Source organism: Prionailurus viverrinus, chromosome X (genome assembly GCF_022837055.1).
Source record: "Prionailurus viverrinus isolate Anna chromosome X, UM_Priviv_1.0, whole genome shotgun sequence".
Lineage (NCBI taxonomy): Eukaryota > Metazoa > Chordata > Mammalia > Carnivora > Felidae > Prionailurus > Prionailurus viverrinus.
In genome coordinates this window covers 468,702-487,117 of record NC_062579.1, presented here as the reverse complement: position 1 = coordinate 487,117, position 18,416 = coordinate 468,702, and the positions used below count along the sequence as shown (strand labels likewise).

At 45.0% G+C, this 18,416-nt stretch overlaps 1 protein-coding gene across 2 annotated transcripts in view; it reads left to right on the top strand.

The window, feature by feature from the left end:
- Nucleotides 1–18,416, top strand: part of NLGN4X (neuroligin 4 X-linked) — a 319,875-nt gene that overhangs the window by 24,763 nt on the left and 276,696 nt on the right. For both annotated transcript variants that reach the window (XM_047844878.1, XM_047844877.1), the window contains exons 2-3: nt 8,936–9,103; nt 14,018–14,104. The gene's annotated coding sequence lies outside the window, so the exon portion shown is untranslated. The remainder of the gene's footprint in view (nt 1–8,935; nt 9,104–14,017; nt 14,105–18,416) is intronic.

Here is an 18,416-nt window from a genome sequence, read left to right as displayed (position 1 = left end):
GGACGCTTAACTGACTGCGCCACCCAGGCGCCCCTAAAGAAATTTTTTTTAAATAAAGAGGAGATCAGTGACATCCTGGTCATACTGGTCTTGATCCAGTATGACACCTGTCCATCTCAGAGGGGAACACGCTGTGTGCAGCACAGGCACACAGTGAGAAAACAAAGTGAAGATTCAGACAGACCCACGGGGAGCACACAGCCATGGGACGGTGGGGGGCAGAGATTGGAGCAAGGCATCCACAAGCCAAGGGAACCCCAACTATTGCCAGCAGCCACCTGAACTTGGAAGAGGCAGGACCCTCTTCCTTTGGATCCTTCAGAGCAGTGTGGTCCTGCTAACATGTTGATTCTGGAATTTTGGCCTCCAGAACCTTGATGAGAGAATAAATTAAACCAGTAGACTTGTCGTACTTTGTCACTGCAGTGCTAGGAATCCCGCCAAGATTCGGGGCTGTCCCACCCTACGGGAAACAGCCGTCTGGGGTGGAGCCTGATGAAGGGCAGACCCCTGGCCCAGTCTCTCCCTGCTTCTCTGACACATTCTGGCAGTGGTGGGGAGGACACTTGTCCTCCACGGTCACCTCTGTGTCATCAGCTTTTTAGAGATGGCACCACATCCTATCACAGCCCCCACGCATTCTGGGAAGGGGTGACGGTCCCCTACTTAATTACAGCCCTTTGGAGGCAAGCAGTGGGCCTTCATACTCCTCAACTGTAAAATGAGTGGGTTCGACCGATCCCCAGGTCCTTTCCAACTAATTCTGCCTGATTCCAGAGCCATGATCATTGTAATTAAGACTCTTGACTTGAATACTGCTCATTTTAAACCGTGATTAGTGATACACACGCTCCGTGTATTTTCCGAATAAACTTCATTGTGACCTGGTTAAATGGCAGATCCAAGTGGGGCGAGGGGGTGGGCAAGTAGAAATTGTGAAATTTGGAGCAAACCCAGAGGTATTGACACACTGAACAATGTCTAGATGATCAAAAATCTGGCTAGATCATAAAAAGCACAGTGCAGCACTTAGGGTAGAAAGTCTAAATGGCACCAAAATAAAACTTGGGACGTGGGTATGATTTGTCACATTCTGTCTCTGCCTCTGTCTTGCCACTGGGTCTGACTGCTAGGACATACCGACGCCAACATGGGTTTTCTCCGGCGTCTTTTCAACTTCTGGTCATGGCATATAAACACTTGGGCTGAAGAGCAGCCTTGTGTGTTTTCCGTGCTTCTATGGAGGAGGTGACCCCCAGTCTAGTTCGTGCCTTTTTTTTTTCCCTTGGGGAAAGTGTTCTCTACATTTACGAAGCAGAATGGTGAATTCTTTAATCTCTCAATTGGTGTGATTGTCAGAACCTTTTGAACCGTTACCATATGTTTCATTCATCGAGGAATGACGATGCGTTGGACTTGCCTTGGGGAAGGAATACCCGGCAGCTCGCTCATGGACTGTGTGGTCTGGTGGCGGCTAGAGACACACATGTCAGGTGATGATGAAGTGTATGCAGCATCATCCCTTTAATAAGAAGTGGCTCAGTCGATGCTATGGGGCTAGGAGGACATGACACGGGGGTTCCTGATAGGGGATGCTCCCTTAGGGTTGGCTTCATGAGAGGTCTTCCAAGGGAAATGCGACCTCCCAGTTGAGAGCGGGTTGAAACAACCTGAGGAAATAGTAGGGGAGAGACCGATTTTGGAGCCTGACGTGTGCTCTAAACCCCGGGCTGTGAAGGAGGGACAGTGTTTCCCAAACCTCTGTGCCAGCATCCCCTGCAAGGCAGTGTCCCACCCCGGAGAGGTTCTGAGCCAGTAGATCCAAGATGGAACCCACATGAACTTGCTGCTCCTCCTCTAGGGGGTCACACTCTGAAAACCACAGCATTTGAGTCTTTTTCAGGTTCTTTGGCCACAAACAGCCTGTTTAGTTTTTGACTCTCCCGTCCTGTTTTGGTTTCTCCTGTGTGGAAGGTGGCATGAATACGTCTGGGTCTGGTGCTTTGCTTCTGATAGTGAATCTCGCTGCACTGATTTCCGCGTTGCCTTTGTGTTCGGGCTCCTGGTGAGTTCAATCTCATGTGTATTTGTTGGGCATTTACCATGTGCTATGGACTGTGCAGGATGTAAAGATTCATAATAACCACCATAAAAACTCATTGTTATTCCCCTACGCTTCCAAATGCTTGGCTCATACTTGAAAACACTTGAAGGCAGCCAGTGGTTTCTCATTTGAGGGATGCAAGGGCACATTCTCTCTCAAACGAAGGTCTTGTAACTCCAGGCTGGGTGCAGCTATTTTCCCTTCAGAGACTGAGAAACCAGGAACGGAGCTTCATTCGTTCATTCGTTCATTCACTCATCCATCCATCCATCCATCCATCCATCCATTTGATAACCATGAATGCACAAGTCAACAGGCTAGATAATGCAAGACATAGAAACATAGATAGGATTCAATTCCTGATCCTGGTGAGATCACCATCCCAGTGGAGAAGACAACATGATCAGTGGAGTACGTATTCTACCAGGCATGCCCATCAAACATCCCCAAAAGAGGATGAAAACCCAGACCTTAGGAATTTGGAATCTTACCTTCCACTAGAATCTTACGTGGCATGTGTACCACTTGGGACAGGTTGTTATTTGTCTACATTACCGTAAACACAGCTGAAAACTGCAACTGTTTATTACCGCCTAGATTTTCTGGAAGTCAGGCGTTCAGGAGCCACACAGCTCGGTGGTTCTGGCTCACGGTCTTGGCATACTGCGCTTCATTTGGAGGCTGGGCTGGAAGTTTCATGAAGGCATTGGAGAATCTCACTCGTGTGTTTGTCAGCAGGTGGCTTTGTTCTTTGCCACACAGGCCACTCCCTAGGGCTAGTCACACAAACTTGGCGGCTGGCTTTCTCGAGTTGGGGAGGAGCGAGAGCCAATGAGAGGGAGGGACCCTAAGATGAAAGCTGTTGTCTTTTCTACCTTGATCTTGGAGGGGGCTCATTATCAGATCTGCATACACACCGTTGAAACCTGGCACCACGTGCATGGGGACAGCGAGACGGCATTCGGACAGGGAGGCAGGGACCATTGACGGCTACCTTGGGAGCTAGATTGTCCAAGAAACTTTTACCAAAGAGGTTGCTTATGATCTGTGTCTCAGGATCGCTGGGGTTTTGTCTGAAGAGTAGAAGACAGAGAGAGTAAACGTGTGTGTGCCAGAAGTGTTGGATAAAGGCACTTCTCAAATGATAACATGCATGTGACATCGTGTGCCAGTTGACAGATGCACTTGAATGAGTGGGTTGAGTGTCATTTCCAGTGCAAGGGGTTGTATCGGACGGCTGCGTTGAAATCACGGGCGCCTGGGTGGCTCCTTCGGTTAAGCATCCGAATTCGGCTCAGATCATGATCTCACGGTCCATGAGTTCGAGCCCCGCGTCAGACTCTGTACTGATGGCTCAGAGCCCAGAGCCTGCTTCGGGTTCTCTGTCTCCCTCTCTCTCTGCCCCTCCCCCGCTCACCCTCTATCTCTCTTTGTATCAAAAATGAATAAACATTAAAAATTAAAAAAGAAATTGAAATGAGAGCACTCCAGGTGGTGGAACTCAATGGGAAAGCCGATCGATGTTATTCTGTCAGCTGTTGGAGGAGCTCTGCTATTGTTTTTGCCGAAGTGAATCATTTACGGAATGTCAGTTTTAAGGGGGTGGATATGATGCGGGCAGGTAGTGGCCAAGATGGAGGTTGAGGGAATGAGGCTAGTAGAGGAAATGGAGATCGGGGCGGGGGCGGGGGGTGGTGGGTGACACTGGGAAAATGAAACCATGGCGTGGGATGGCTACCTGTTGCAGAGACAACAAAGCCAGGGAGTGGCTATGAGACGCTGGGGTTGTGTTTCAGGTCCTTTAATTCAGGGGAAGGGAGAGGCTTCCTGAACTTGGGACAGGTCAGTCTTGCCAGAAAGTGCACAGATCTGTGAGACTGGCAGAGAACAGGCTCTTGGATGGTGCTTATAAGGTAATGGATGGACTTTAAAGATGGACTTTTCCGGCCTCCGCAGTGTCTGGAGCGTAGTGTTTTTCTTTCTGAAAACCGGTCCGCCATATGCACCATCAAGACCTTCTCCGCCATTCTCATCTTTCCATAGTGCCTACTTGATGTCTTGACACATCGTACCTTGAGAAGAAGAGCTCTTCATAAGACCCACGGCTCTGTTTCCTCTCGTGTCTCTTCTGCCGTCTTTTCTGACCGCGCACCTGGACTCCGTGGCTTTGCCCAGGTGGCCACCGCGGGGGTGCGTCTTCAACAGAGCCAGCGTCCTCCCGGGACTTTCTCCGTAGACTCTGACGTGTTCATTGTCCCAGTTCCTAAACGCTCTCCCCTTGGCTCCCCTCTACTGCCTTCCTGTGCCTTTAGCGAACTTTGCGGTATCATCTCTGCATTTTCTGCATTTTCTCATCCTGTTTCTTCAGCTACTACTGTTGCTCCAGGCTGTCCCACGTAGCTTTGCATCTGTTTGGGATTCAACCATAGTTTCCACCTGGGACACCCCTGGGTTTCTATTCTCTGCTCTGACGTCACTCTCAAGCTCCATCTTGCTCTCACGGTCGTCTCTTTGGAGGACGACTTTGTGCATACTGCCAAAAGCCCAGTTCGGTGTGTCCAAATTCAGCCCATCGTCTTTCTTGCCAGGCTTGCTCTGTTCCCTGCCTTTTTGTTTTCCCGGACTCAGTCCCTCATCCTGCACTTTGCATCCCGTCTCTCTGGTCTGCCTGGTGTAATACACTTTCCGGGTCTCCTTGCCTCCTTGGCTGGGGTACGTCTCCACTGGCCACAGCCCTGTTCCCTCTTTAGTTTCGCTATTTTACTAATGTCCTATGGCTGTTCACACTCTCCCATCTATTTTGTCTTCCCGCTCCACCTTCCTAAATAATAGGTTGCATCAGAGGACTGTCCAGTCCGGAAACTGTGCTCAAGCCCACGTTTTTGTCCATTACCTGTCCCGGCCATGTGCACTTCGTGGCCTCTCCTCCCTGGTATGTAATGTTCCATCCAGGCTGATAATCGCAGGGATTCACTGCACCCGTTCCTTGCTTTCTTGCTGTCATTCTCATGTTCTCCTTCAACCTGGGGTACTTGTGTATTCCCCTCTACCACACCGGTTGGGAAAACCACTCCTGTGTTTCCCCTTTACTCACACACTCAATACTTCCTGTCTCCAGGTATATGGTTCCCCGCCCCCCCCCAGCACTGAGCCATTGTCTGTGACACCTGCAGGATGTGTCCTACAATTCAGTTCAATTTGACCCAAACTGGAGCCAGCACAGACCCCACAGGTTAAGGGCTCAGTCCCACAAGACTTGTCTCCACTGCAGATGTCAATTGTAAGCAATAGGTCCCTAGGTTACCCACAACTTTCTTCCAACTTGGCTACGGATCAGAGGTTCCCAGAATCCCCTCCTTGGATTGTATCATTTACTAGAACAGCTCACAGAATTTGGAGAAACATTTCTTCAATGTCTTCCAGTTTATTTTATAATAAAGGAGATGATAAAGGATACAGAGGAACAGCCAGATGAAGAGATACATAGGATGAGGTCTGTGAGGGTCCTGAAGCAAGAGCTGTGTCCTCATGGAGTTGGGATGCACCACACTCCCAGCCGTGGATGGACGCACCCACCCAGAAGCTCCCTGAACTGTGTACTTTTCAGATTTTATGGAGGCTTCTTCATGTACGTATGGCCAATCTTTAACTCAGTCTCCAGCCCCTTCCTCTTCCCAGAGCATGGAGGGGGGCTGAACATTCCAAGCTTCCAACCATGACTTGGTTTTCCTGCCGACCAGCTCTCATTTAGAAGCTATGTTGAGCCCACCAAGTGTTGCCTCATTAGAACAAAAGACACTCCTACTGCCTAAGAAGTTCCAAGCGAATTAGGAGCTCGGTATGAGGAATCAGAGTCGTAGATCAAATGTTACAACAAGGATGCTCTTAGTGATCTAGGAATCGCAGGGGTTTTAGGAGTTCTGTGCCAGGAGCCAGAGGCAGAGCCCAATGCGTTTTTTTTACCTAGTATGTCACATATATCCATACTTTGTCCATCACACGAGGCTAGGATTCTCTCTGCTCGCTTTCTTCTCTGAGTTTGGCGTGCATTACACAGACTCGTTTCTGGTACTCAGTTTCTCCCAGAGGAGCCAGGTCACCTAATGCTTCCTGGCTGTGTGGGGCTGACTTGTTCACGTTCCGGTTTTCTCATCTGTAAGAGAGTAATGTGGAGAGCGCCTGCATCTAGAGGTGTCTGCGAGATGAAGAAGTTACTGAAGCACGTGACGTACCTTGAAATACAGGTGCATCCTAAGGCAGGCTCTTCGTATCACTTATGATTGACCTTTCGTTCCTCCTTCTGCGTCTAGAATGTCTTACAAAGGATGGCTTCGTGTTACTTAGAATAAACCCCAAATTCCTTTTACTGACCTATTTGGCTTTACACAGTGAGCCTCCTGCCCACCTCCCCAGCTCCATGGCATAGCCTTCTCTGATTACCACCCTGCTGGTATACCAGTTGGCTCTTGATTTTGTGATCCAACTAAGTGCGGACCAAAATAGGACATTGCCTCTACGCTTCCCCTGCCTGGAACACCCTTCCCTCTTCCCACTTAAAGTGGGTCACATGCTCTAGTGTCTTCATATTTAGCCCATGCTTACTTCCTTCTTGGTGCTTCCTCAAATTGGAAGGCATTTTTATTTTTTGCCCACTAAGGTGTGTTTTAAAGTGTTCCTGTCTTCCCTTAAACGTGTGTTTTGGTGAGTCCCACTCAGATGAGACCCTTATTGGGTGTTTGTTGAAGAAATGAGTAGACACTCTGTGGATATGCACTGAGTGGATGACAAAAGTCAAAGATTGCACTTTGAAGACAAGCGTTAACAAGCCAGCCATCATGGATTCTTAGACAGCATGGAGTCAAACCAGAGACAGTATGAGAGAACATTTTTTCTATAAAAACCATTTTTTAAAAATGTTTATTTATTTTTGAGTGAGATAGAGAGAGGGAGACAGATCGCAAGTGAGGGATGGGCAGAGAGGGAGACACAGAATCCGAAGCAGGCTCCAGGCTCTGAGCCATCAGCACAGAGCCCGATGCAGGGCTGGAACCCATGAACTGTGAGATCATGACCTGAGCTCAAATCGGATACTTAACTGACTGAGCTACCCAGGCACCCTGAACATGTTTTTTTTTCTTAGAGTTTATTTTAATTTGTTTTGAGAGACAGAGATAAAGAGTGAGCAGGGGAGGGGCAGAGAGAGAGGGAGAGAGAGGATCCCAAGCAGGCTCTGTGGTGTCAGCATAGAGTCCGATGTGGGGCTTGAACCCGTGAACTGTGAGATCATGACCTGAGTCCAAATAAAGAATTGGACACTAAGGTGACTGAGCCCCCCATGTGCCCCAAGAACATCTTTGATCATTTAACCTATTTGTTGTAGATGGAAGTTAGTCTCCCCCCAAAGGGGAAAACGGTTCTACCTCGATTATTGAGCTTGTAAATTAGCATGATTTACGAAAATGTGTGGTTTATGCCACACACTTCTGTGATTTATTTCTAGATGTCTTTTTATCTTAAAAAAAAATTTTTTTTTTGCCAGTATGCATGTCCTTCGACTTTTCGAAATTGTTTTTCTGTATTTTTTTAAAGACAGTGTCAGAGAAAGGCTTCAGGTTTCCCATTCCAGTCCATGCCTGGAAATTAAGAGCAATAAATTTTCGGAATCTACAGGATTTTGGAGCTTAATCATTTAATGTCTTACAGGAAAGCTATAAATCCACCGGGCTCAGAAGTCTCTTCTGCTTGCAGGATAGAGGAGTCGAGGACTTCTTTAATTTTGTTGTAAAGGTTTGGGTCAAAATTAGCAATGTGGGCAAGAAACGAATTCCTTGAGAGTTCATTGGAATTGTGGGTTGACTCAGCAAAAGTCGAGTTGGGTAAAATTGATTATATGTATTTTAAGTTATTTTTTAAATTCTGAAGAGAAATTTTCCTCTTCGTTGTTTTTTACTCGGCTTTCAGAACGCTAAAAATTAAACAATCTGAACATTGTATAAAACCGGGAGCAAATCCAAAGCAGAAACATGTTTTATTAAATATGCATCTTTACAAAACTGGATATAATTTGGAAGATTGTTCTGTTTGAGGGATGGGAGGTAAAATTTGGGGGAGATAAATGAGGTCACTTACATTAATTTGAACATTTAGGTACACATCTAGAAATATCCAGGATGACCCCCTGATACCTAAACAGACGTTTTCTTCTTATGTGAGCTTCCCTTTTTTTTGCATAGCTACCCAAGAAATGAAAACCCCTCATTGTTCTTTCAGAAATTCAGCAGGTCACTGCAACTCAAAACAAAATTACTTAATTTTGGATGAATAAGCGTAGGATTGAAAAAAAAATTTAGGGGCGCCTGGATGGCTCAGTCAGTGGAGCACCTTCTTCCTCCTCCTTCCCATGGGCTGGACTCTGACAAATATGGCCGTTGTCGCCCTCCTCTCTCAAGGTCCTCTACTGTGCCAGCTCCTAAGATTTTCTTACAGCTGTCATCTCCGCTGAACCTGCCAATATCTATTCCTTAATTGCCGGTCCGTGAGGTCGTGCAGTTATTTATGAGTCCTTGCTCTGAGGATGCCTCCTCCTTCATGAGAAGTCAGGCTCATTGAGGATAGGGGCTGTCCCGTGCGTCTTTGGAATTCCTTTTCTCATTCGTGGTTTGCACTCAAAAAACACTTGTGGAATGAAATGACAGGATCTCTAGACAATATTTATTGCAAGTTATTTAGGTACGAGGGAATAAAATCCCATCAGTACCCTCTTGGGATGTCAAACGTATATGAATGCCAACTTTTATGAAGATGTTTATATCTTTCTATCTTATTTTCTAGGTATTTTTTTGACCTACTACGTGGGGTGAATTGGAATGGCTTTGAAGATCTTCATGAACCCCCAAATCTTCAGTTGTAAAGATGAAAGTACATGGAGAGGCCTCCTTGAAACATTATCCTAGTGTGGAATGAATCCTTCTTCTGTCCGGACCTGATATTCCTCAGAAGGTCTGTATGCTTTGACTGATGTACTCTCTGTATGCTAAGATTCTATCAACATGATACAATAATTTTATGAATAGGAAATGATACATTTACATAGTATAAATTATATTAAATTATTTACATATTATAAATTATATTAAATTGCATATTATATATATGTATTAACAAACTATAATATTGCTAATATATTAACAACTCATAAATATTGCTTTAGTTAGTGCCTCCTGTGTGCTCTTGGTTGGGGTAGATTCTTGTGATTCATCGCTTACATACAACACCCAGTGTTCATCCCAACAGGTGCCGTCCTCAATCTTCCCCTTTCCTCCGCAACCCCCATCAGCCCTCCGTTTGTTCTCTGTATTTCAGAATCTCTTATGGTTTGCCTTCCTCTCTGTTTGAAACTGTTTTTCCCCTCCCTCCCCTCTTCTGTTAAGTTTCTCAAGTTCCACATGAGTGAAAACATATGATATCTGTCTTTCTCTGACTGACTTATCTCACTCAGCATAATCCCCTCCAGTTCCACCTACGTTGCTGCAAATGAGTGCTTCCTCTTTTTAATTCACCTTGACTATTTGGAAACTGTCATCACAGGCCATATATTATTATGATTAAAAGTTTCTTCTCTGGGGGCACCCGGCTGGCTCAGTTGGAAGAATATGCGGTTCTTGGTCTTGGGGTCATGGGTTCACACCCCATGTTGGGTGTAGAGATTACTAAAAAAAAAACTTAAAACAAGAGATTCCATTTTTTAAAAATATTTATTTATTTTTGGGAGAGAGAGAGACAGAGTGCAAGTAGGGGAGGGGCAGAGAGAGAGGGAGACCCAGAATCTGAAGCAGGCTCCAGGCTCCGAGCTGTCAGCACAGAGCCCCACATAGGGTTCAAACTCATAAACTGTGAGATCATGACCTGAGCTGAAGTCGGATGCCTAACTAACTGAGCCACCCCGGCACCCCAAGAGTGGGATGTTTAACCAACTGAGCCACCCAGGTGCCCCCAAAAGATTCTTTTCTATATCAATGAATACATATTAAGTACACTGTAAGTCTTTACAAATGATAAGTATATAGCAGGGTATACTTTTTGTGTCAAAACCTAGATTACAGGGGCGCTTGGGTGGCTCAGTTGGTTAAGCATCTGACTTCGGCTCAGGTCATGGTCTCACGGTTTGTGATTTCGAGCCCTGCCTCGGGCTCTGTGCTGACAGCTCGGAGCCTGGAGCCTGCTTCGGATTCTGTGTCTCCCTCTCTCATGTGTCTCCCTCCCATGCTCATGCTCTGTCTCTCTCTGTCAATAATAAATAAATAAATAATTATAAATAATAATAATTATAAATAATAAAATATAATATATATAATATGATAATAATAATAAATAAATAATAAATAAATGTTAAAAAATATTTTAATCTTAAATAAGAAGTATTTTAATCTAGAGAATATATTCTTTAACCTTTGATATATGCTATAAGGCACATGACTATATGTTTTTTAAGTTTATTTTGAAAGAGAGAGATCCAGAGGGAATGTGAGTGGGGGAGGGGCAGAAGGAGAGGGAGAGAGAGAATCCCAAGCAGGCTCCACACTGTCAGCACAGAGCCCGATGCTGGGCTGGAACCTTGAGATCGTGACCTGAGCTGAAGTCAGACGCTTCGCCAACTGAGCCACCCAGGCGCTCTGGCATATGACTAGACCTTATAATTTAGCTTCAGATAAAGTAAGCCTTGATTTCAAAGGTTAGCCCCAAGTGTCGTAACCATATGGGTATAATAAATTTTTTTTCATGTTTATTTTTGAGAGAGAGAAATAGAGAGAGAACATGAACAGGGGAGGATCAGAGAGAGAGGGAGACACAGAATCCGAAGCAGGCTCCAGGAGAGCTGTCAGCACAGAGCCTGACGTGGGGCTCGAACCCACAAACCACAAGATTGTGACCTGAGCTGAAGTCGGATGCTCAACCGACTGAGCCACCCAGGTGCCCTGCCATATGGGTATAATAAAGGGCCCTGCCTGTCTCTCGGGCTTATCAGGATTTGGGCGTTTCTTTACAGAAATCATTCTGGGACTGTGTCACATTGTGGGTTCACACATCCCAGGTTATCCTCGAAGAAGAAACTTAAAGATATTTGGGATGTATTTAACCTTGCAACGCAGGAAAGGTACTGCAGTCTGCACTCAGGATGGAGGGTAGGTCCCAGTAAGAGAGGGACGGGGGACAATGAGAGGGAGGGGAGACATTTTTCCTGTGCAGTCCTCTTAGGCAGAGTGAGCATGCATGAACAGAATTCTTTCCAGTGATATGGCATCAGGGACATGACCACACAGTAAGCGCTAGATGCTGAGAATGTGGATTTTGTGCTCTCAGATTAGCATAATATCGGATTTTACAATAAACAAGACACACGCCAATGTGATTAATCATTCCATCTCCCTTGTATACCTTAAAAAAACACACCGACAACATAAAGCAAACCCAGAAACAAAACTCAACCTTAAAATAATAATTAAGGAATATTTTTCTCTACCCTATTACAAGAAAAAAAGATAGGGGCGCCTGGGTGACTCAGTCAGTTAAGCAACTGACTTGAGCTCAGGTCATGATCTCACGGTTCATGAGTTCGAGCCCCACGTCGGGCTGTGTGCTGACAGCTCAGAGCCTGGAGCCTGCTTCGGATTCTGTCTCCCTCTCTCTGCCCCTCCCCTGCTTGTGCTCTGTCTCTCCCTTTCAAAAATAAATAAATATTAAAAAAAATATTAAAAAGAAGAAAAAATATGTATGGCCCATGAGATACTAGTGTTTGTAGAACTTTCCGGAAGCACGTATAACTATACATTGTGATTGCGTACTTAACACTTGCCTGGAGTCGAGAGCCTAGATACGGTGTGTGATCAGGTGAAATACAAACAAGGCCAATTTCTATGTTGTAATATTAATGATACGATGTGAGAATGGCCAGTATTCAGTGAGCGTCTACTGGGTGTCTGTCACTTACGCATTATGAGGTTATCTTGGGTATTGATATCACATAGCCTCCTTTTCACTGATGAAAACCAGTGGAGGTGTAGATTCCCACAGTGTGGAGTGAGGACGTGGGAGAGAAAAGATGTCCATTGTCCCACCTGACTCGTGTAGCAAGGTATAGAGAAGGCACACTGCCTCGTTTAAGTTCACCCCTACCTTTCACAGCTCCATGCTCCTGGGCTAGTTGGCTAATACTCCTCTAAATCACCTTTTTCAACTAATGGTGATGATGCCCTTCCTTACCTTCTATGCTTGTTGAGACAATAAAATGAGTCAGTACATACAGCAGTCGGGATATGCAATGTTGACCCACTATATATGGGGTGGCTACTATTTCATTCATTTGTTGACGATGCACCTTGATATTGTAAAGTGTGTGGTCTTTGATGTCTGGGTAGACTCAGCCCTCCCTCCCAGCTGATGAGCTGTGTGACTCTGCATGTGAATATCGGTGTTTCTTCTTCTTTAAAAAAAATTTTAATACCTGTTTTTGAGAGAGAGAAAGAGTGCAAATGGGGAAGGGCCAGAGAGAGAGGGAGACAGAATCCAAACCCGACTCCAGGCTCCGTGCTGTCAGCACAGAGTTTTACGTGAGGCTCGAACTCACAGACTATGAGATTGTGACCTGAACCAAAGTTGCACGCTCAACCGACTGAGCCACCCAGGCGCCCCTCAGTTTCTTAACTGTAAACAGATGTGATAATAGTACCCCGCACGGCTATGGCAGGGTCAGCTGTGATGAATGCAATTATGATTGTTGTTCCATACAAATTCATTCTCACAAATATATTTTAATCAACAGTATTCATGAAACACATATTAATAACTGGATGTGTTGTTATGAGTAATCAGAACATAATTAAAATATGACCCTGCCTTCCTACGGTTTAATAACGTGCTGGCTTGTTTCCTTTGAAACCCAAAGACCTCATTTGCTTGGTACTCATATTCTTCCAGCATGGGGGTAACCTGAGAAGTGCATCCAATGCTGTATTCCCATTTTCCGCTTACTCCCCTTTCTAGAGCTAGAAAATGGTGAGCACCTCCGTGGCCGTGTCAACTCACTGTCCTGTCAAACTGCCCACAAGGAGCTACCTTCCCTTGTTGCGGTCCTCAGCTGGACCTCAGCTGTTAATTTGAAGGAGCAGTGTTGTGTGAGAGTCACCCTTTAAAGAGAAGATTCCATGTTGAGTTGACAAGAATAATGCTGACTGCTCCCAGGATGCACACTGCTCAAATAGACACTAGGTTTGTCACAGTGGAGCCAAGTGGCCATGAGCACGTTGGGTCCTTCCCATCCCCAAGCACACATGACCACGTTGGGTCCTTCCCATCCCCAAGCACACATGACCACGTTGGGTCCTTCCCATCCCCAAGCACACATGACCACGTTGGGTCCTTCCCATCCTGACCCGCTGCTGTCGGGGACGAACACGCTGTGCAGGGCTGTTTATTCTTGTAAATAAACCGTTTCTAAAACATTGACTCTTCCCCCAAACTGAATTTTCCAAGGTTTGAAAATGTCTTGATTGGAATAAGCTAGGTCTCACATAGACACGCACTGAATGGACTGTCATTGTCAGTGGAGATGGAACAGAGCCCACGCGCATGCAGGTGAACCGGGCCCTGGAAACCTCAGTCTTTCTCCATTGATTGTAAATCGCCAGGCTGCGTGAGGACCAGGGTGTCTCCACGTGGAATCTGTATTTAGCCACGCCCGTGTCGATGCCCATCATGAGTAGGAGCTTGACTTACTAAGGAACTTAGTTCATGACCCGCTAGTTGTTGGAACAACCCAAAAGATAGGTTGTGTGAGCAATATCCCGTTGGCTTTGAAGCAGGCACACCATCTCTCTTACTGAGGGGACCAATGTATCTTCTTCTTGTTTTTAATAGGGAAAAATGTGTTGAGATGGAAAAGACATCAAGGATATGTCCGTGGAGGCATTTTTAAAGGCATCTTCTTAGAAGGACACCGTAATGGTAAGTATCAAAAATAATCATTGGCCTCTGCTGGCATGTGTCATTGATTTGCAGCCTGGTTGAATCCAATCTAGCAATCGTTCCTGAGTACTTTGGTAGTAAGATGAGCTTTCTTTTTTAAAATCTATTCGAAATGAACCAAAGTGCAAAGCAGTGATTTCAAGCTAATTTGGAGTACATACAATGGCCTGCGTTGGAAATTTAGAGTTTTGTAATAATTGCTTATTCATACAAAGAGCCACAGTGCCGAGTGTATCTCATAGATTAGGTATCCAGAGGAGAGGCTCAACTTTCTGATTCACCTCATGTAAGCCGATCCAAAATTTACCCTCAAGTCCATTGGTCACTGAAAGCCCACTGTGAGCTTCTCAAGTGGGCTAGAGTGAGCATCTCAAGCTACGGAGGCACTTGAACGGCAGTGCCCCTGCAGAATGGGATGCAAAATGTCAGACGTGTGGTTCTAATGTACAGTGGGGGCCCGCTGAAGCCACGGGATCTTTCTCTCTATCTGGAGAACATAAGTAGAGCACATCCCAAGGAAGGGGAAATGGGTACAATACTGTTATGATTTGTGGTTGAACTTGTTAAGTAAATCATGTCACACTTCAGAGTCTGGACCTGTCTGCTGCACCCCCCCCCCCCCCCCCCCGCCATACTTAAGTTTGAGAAAGGATGTGTGTTAATATGTTTTGAGTAAATGCTTATGTCTTTTCATGGCTCAGCTGTCCATGCAAGCCCTGATAAGGTAGTATTTGTGATTATATTGCTCAAATATTCGTTATCTACCATTTTTCTTGTCAGTTTGAGTGCCACAGCATCCAAACGTTTCCCACAGTTTGGACCACAAATGGCTTTAAGCTTCTCTCTACAGCTGACCACATAATGTCCATATCTTTACTCTTTCGGTAACAAACTTCTGTAGGATTCCTGGATTCTACACGATTGTCAAGGTCATGTTTTGTATGAGATTCTTCTTCCCAACAAACTTGATTTCCAAATTCCTCCCCCATTTCCAGCCATGAAGAAATGCTAGGTTGTTTTTTTTTTTTTTCCAAAGATAAGTTTGGAAACTTTGTTTTTTCCAAACTTTGTTTTTTCCAAAGATAAGTCTGATTAGTAAAGACTGAAGCTGTCCCCCTTTTGTTATGAACATGCAAATTTGGAAGATGATTATAGATGAGAAAATGATTGCTATTTTTATCTTGTGTAGGTTATTTTACCAAAGGTATTCGACACACACACGTTTGTCATCAGCGCATATAGCTCAATAATCATTAACAGCACATTATGTAAATTCCTTTTTCATTTTTACTTCCTTTTTCCAACCTGGGCGAGCATTGCTTTATAACCAGGGCACGAAGTCTCGGAACTATCTGGCTTCCTTCTCACACGAAAAGATTTTGGAACAGGAACCCGATGCAGCTTGGTGGTAATCATTTCGGTTAGCCGCTGTGCAAGAAGCCCTCTGTTTAATATAATCAGGCCGTCCTGGTTCCAGGGAGAAGCAATGGGAATAGGTCTGGCATCAGCCTCCGAGCTGTAGACAAGTCACAGCTCATAATGTGACAGCTCCCATAATGAAACCCAAAGGGAACATTATATAAAGTGCACAATCAGGAGAGGAGAATGAGGACTTCTGAGTCTAGAAACACTTATTATTTTTTTGGCCGTACGCACTTCACCTCAGTCTGCATTTGAAAGCACCAGGTATTATCGACATGTTTGTCCAAGAGGCTGTCTAAACGGCCTCTCTGAGCCGGGGCGTGCTTTGAGGTCACAGTTTGGGGTGGCCTTTGATGCACGTTGATCCCACGTTGGAACTTCCTGCACTGTCTCCGGAGGATGGAGTGGCTGGATGAAAAGCTAACGACAGGGGATTTTCCTTCTCAGGCATTCTCAGAACGGAAAGCTCTGTAGGTCTTAATTTGGAGTAACTGCTGTTCACAAGGGGGGCAGGCTTTGGTGGAAAAGCACACAGACACGTGCATCGGGGCATCGGCGCTTTAATCTAGGTCTGCTGCTAAGTAGCTAGTTCCTGATGATCAGGCTTCTCACTATGAGGAATCTGGGATCGTACATGAAGAAAACCAGCTGTCTAGGAAATACAGAGAAGTCATTAAGCCTCTTTAATCCTTGACAATTTCAGCCTATGCCAGTTTCGTCACATTTTCTATACAATGTTGACTGAGCATTTTCTGGTTTCATATGCTGTGGAGGGAAACTCTTTGCAGGGGATTTTCCTAGGAGTCGGGGACGGTCTTGGTGAACCGATGGTAGAAATGCCTCGATTGTATTCCCAGGATGACTTACTTCAATTAGCAACTGCTGGCCGAGGAAAATGCCTTTCAGGGCAATCCTGGAACTGAAACGTTCACAGTTCATAGATGAACTAGGGATTAGGAAGTTCAGTATTCTATGGAACTCAATTTAGGAGTATACTGAACATATCCTGATGATCTGGACAATCCTAGGGACCAATAATACATTCCAATGTTGAGATGGTTTGTTTACAGCCTATTTAGTCCTGAACACATTATCCCAGTGAATGTTTTGTTAAACAATTTGTGATTCGGAGGGACACAGAGTAGTTCTGTAAATCCATTTGGTGCACCAGTTGGGAAGCAGACTTAAATATAATGATAAAGTTTAAGGGGCGCCTAGGTGGTTCAGTCGGTTGAGCGTCCGACTTCGGCTCAGGTCATGATCTCACAGTTCGTGGGTTTGAGCCCCGCATCAGGCTTTGTTCTGACAGCTCAGAGCCTGGAGCCTGCTTCGGATTCTGTGTCTCCGTCTCTCTCTGCCCCTCCCAGCTCACACTTTGTCTCTCTGTATCTCAAAAATGTATAAACGTTAAAATTTCTTTTTAATTAAAAAAAAATTAAAAAATGTAATGGTATAGAATATATATAAATATAATAATAATGCAAATATATGTAATGTTGTATATGACATACATACATATTACATATAATGTAAATATAAATTGTTCTTGGGTCTCTTTGATCCTTCTCCTTTCAACTATTTTTTGGACCTGTAATGTTTGTTTTGTACCAATATAATACTGCCTATTTTTCCCCCCTGATGTAATGCTGCTTTTCTGCCAAAGCGATATATTTCAGAGTAGAAAAAAGGGGCAAGTGTATCTAGTAAAGTAGATCATTATACACTATTTATAAGTTATTTATGTGTAAGCTTATTTTATTGATCTCTGGAAGACATACATAAACTCAGCTTTTGAGTAAATGACGATGAGACACGTGAAGGCATAAGGTGAGCCCACTATGGCCACTGGGAAGTCACCTGTTTTTATAAAGTTTTATTGGAACACAGCCACACTCTGGCATTTACGGGTTTTTGTTTTGTTGTTGGTGTTGGCATTGGTTTTTTTTGTTTTGTTGTTTGGTTTCTTTATTTATTTTGAGAGAGAAAGGGCACGAGTGTGAGTGGATGGAGGGGAGAGACAGAAGGAGAGAATCCCAAGCAGGATCCGCACCATCAGCACAGACCATGCAGGGCTCGGTCCCACAAAACATGAAATCATGACCTGAGACAATATCAAGAGCTGGGTGCTTAACCCAGTGAGCCACCCAGGCGCCCCTGGCATTTACTTTTTTGTCTACGGCTCTGTTACACTACTGCCCCAGAGTTAAATGATTGTCCCAGAGCACAGGGCCTGGTAGCCAAAAATACTTATTATATGACCCTGTACAATGAACTTACCAATCTGTACTTTAGGGCATGGCGGGATTCTTTGGAGGGTGGGAGTGCGATTCATGGTGAACACCCTGGATTCACAAATTAGTCATATATATTAATTTAAAACCAATTATTAGAGGCATATATATAATACATGCATATACGTATGTATGTTTTCACATCGGGAATTCTATTAATGCGTCCTCTTCAACCTTTTAAACAGACAGCAGGTGTTTGTAACCTGCAGTCTGGAATGCATGCATCAGTGGGGTCTGGGAGCATTCTGGAATGTCCCCTGTGAAATCTCTATGCACCAGGGAGAGATTTGACGGCCACCAATCCACACAACAGATGTGATGCAGCTGACACACGCCAATTAGCGTGCGTCCTCTCTGGCTGTGGTGGCCGTCTGTGCTCAGTGCTCTGTTGGTTAAGGGTGAGGTTCCCAATGAAGGCAGCCAACCATGGGGAGCCCCCTTGCCTGGCTTTGCCATGCCCCAGTCCATTTGTTTCCTGATCTAGAAAAAACAACCTTTGATTAACTGCAGGCACTTACTGGGATTTTTATTCTGCTTCACTCACCTTTTTAACGAAGTGCATTTTATGAAGTCAAAAC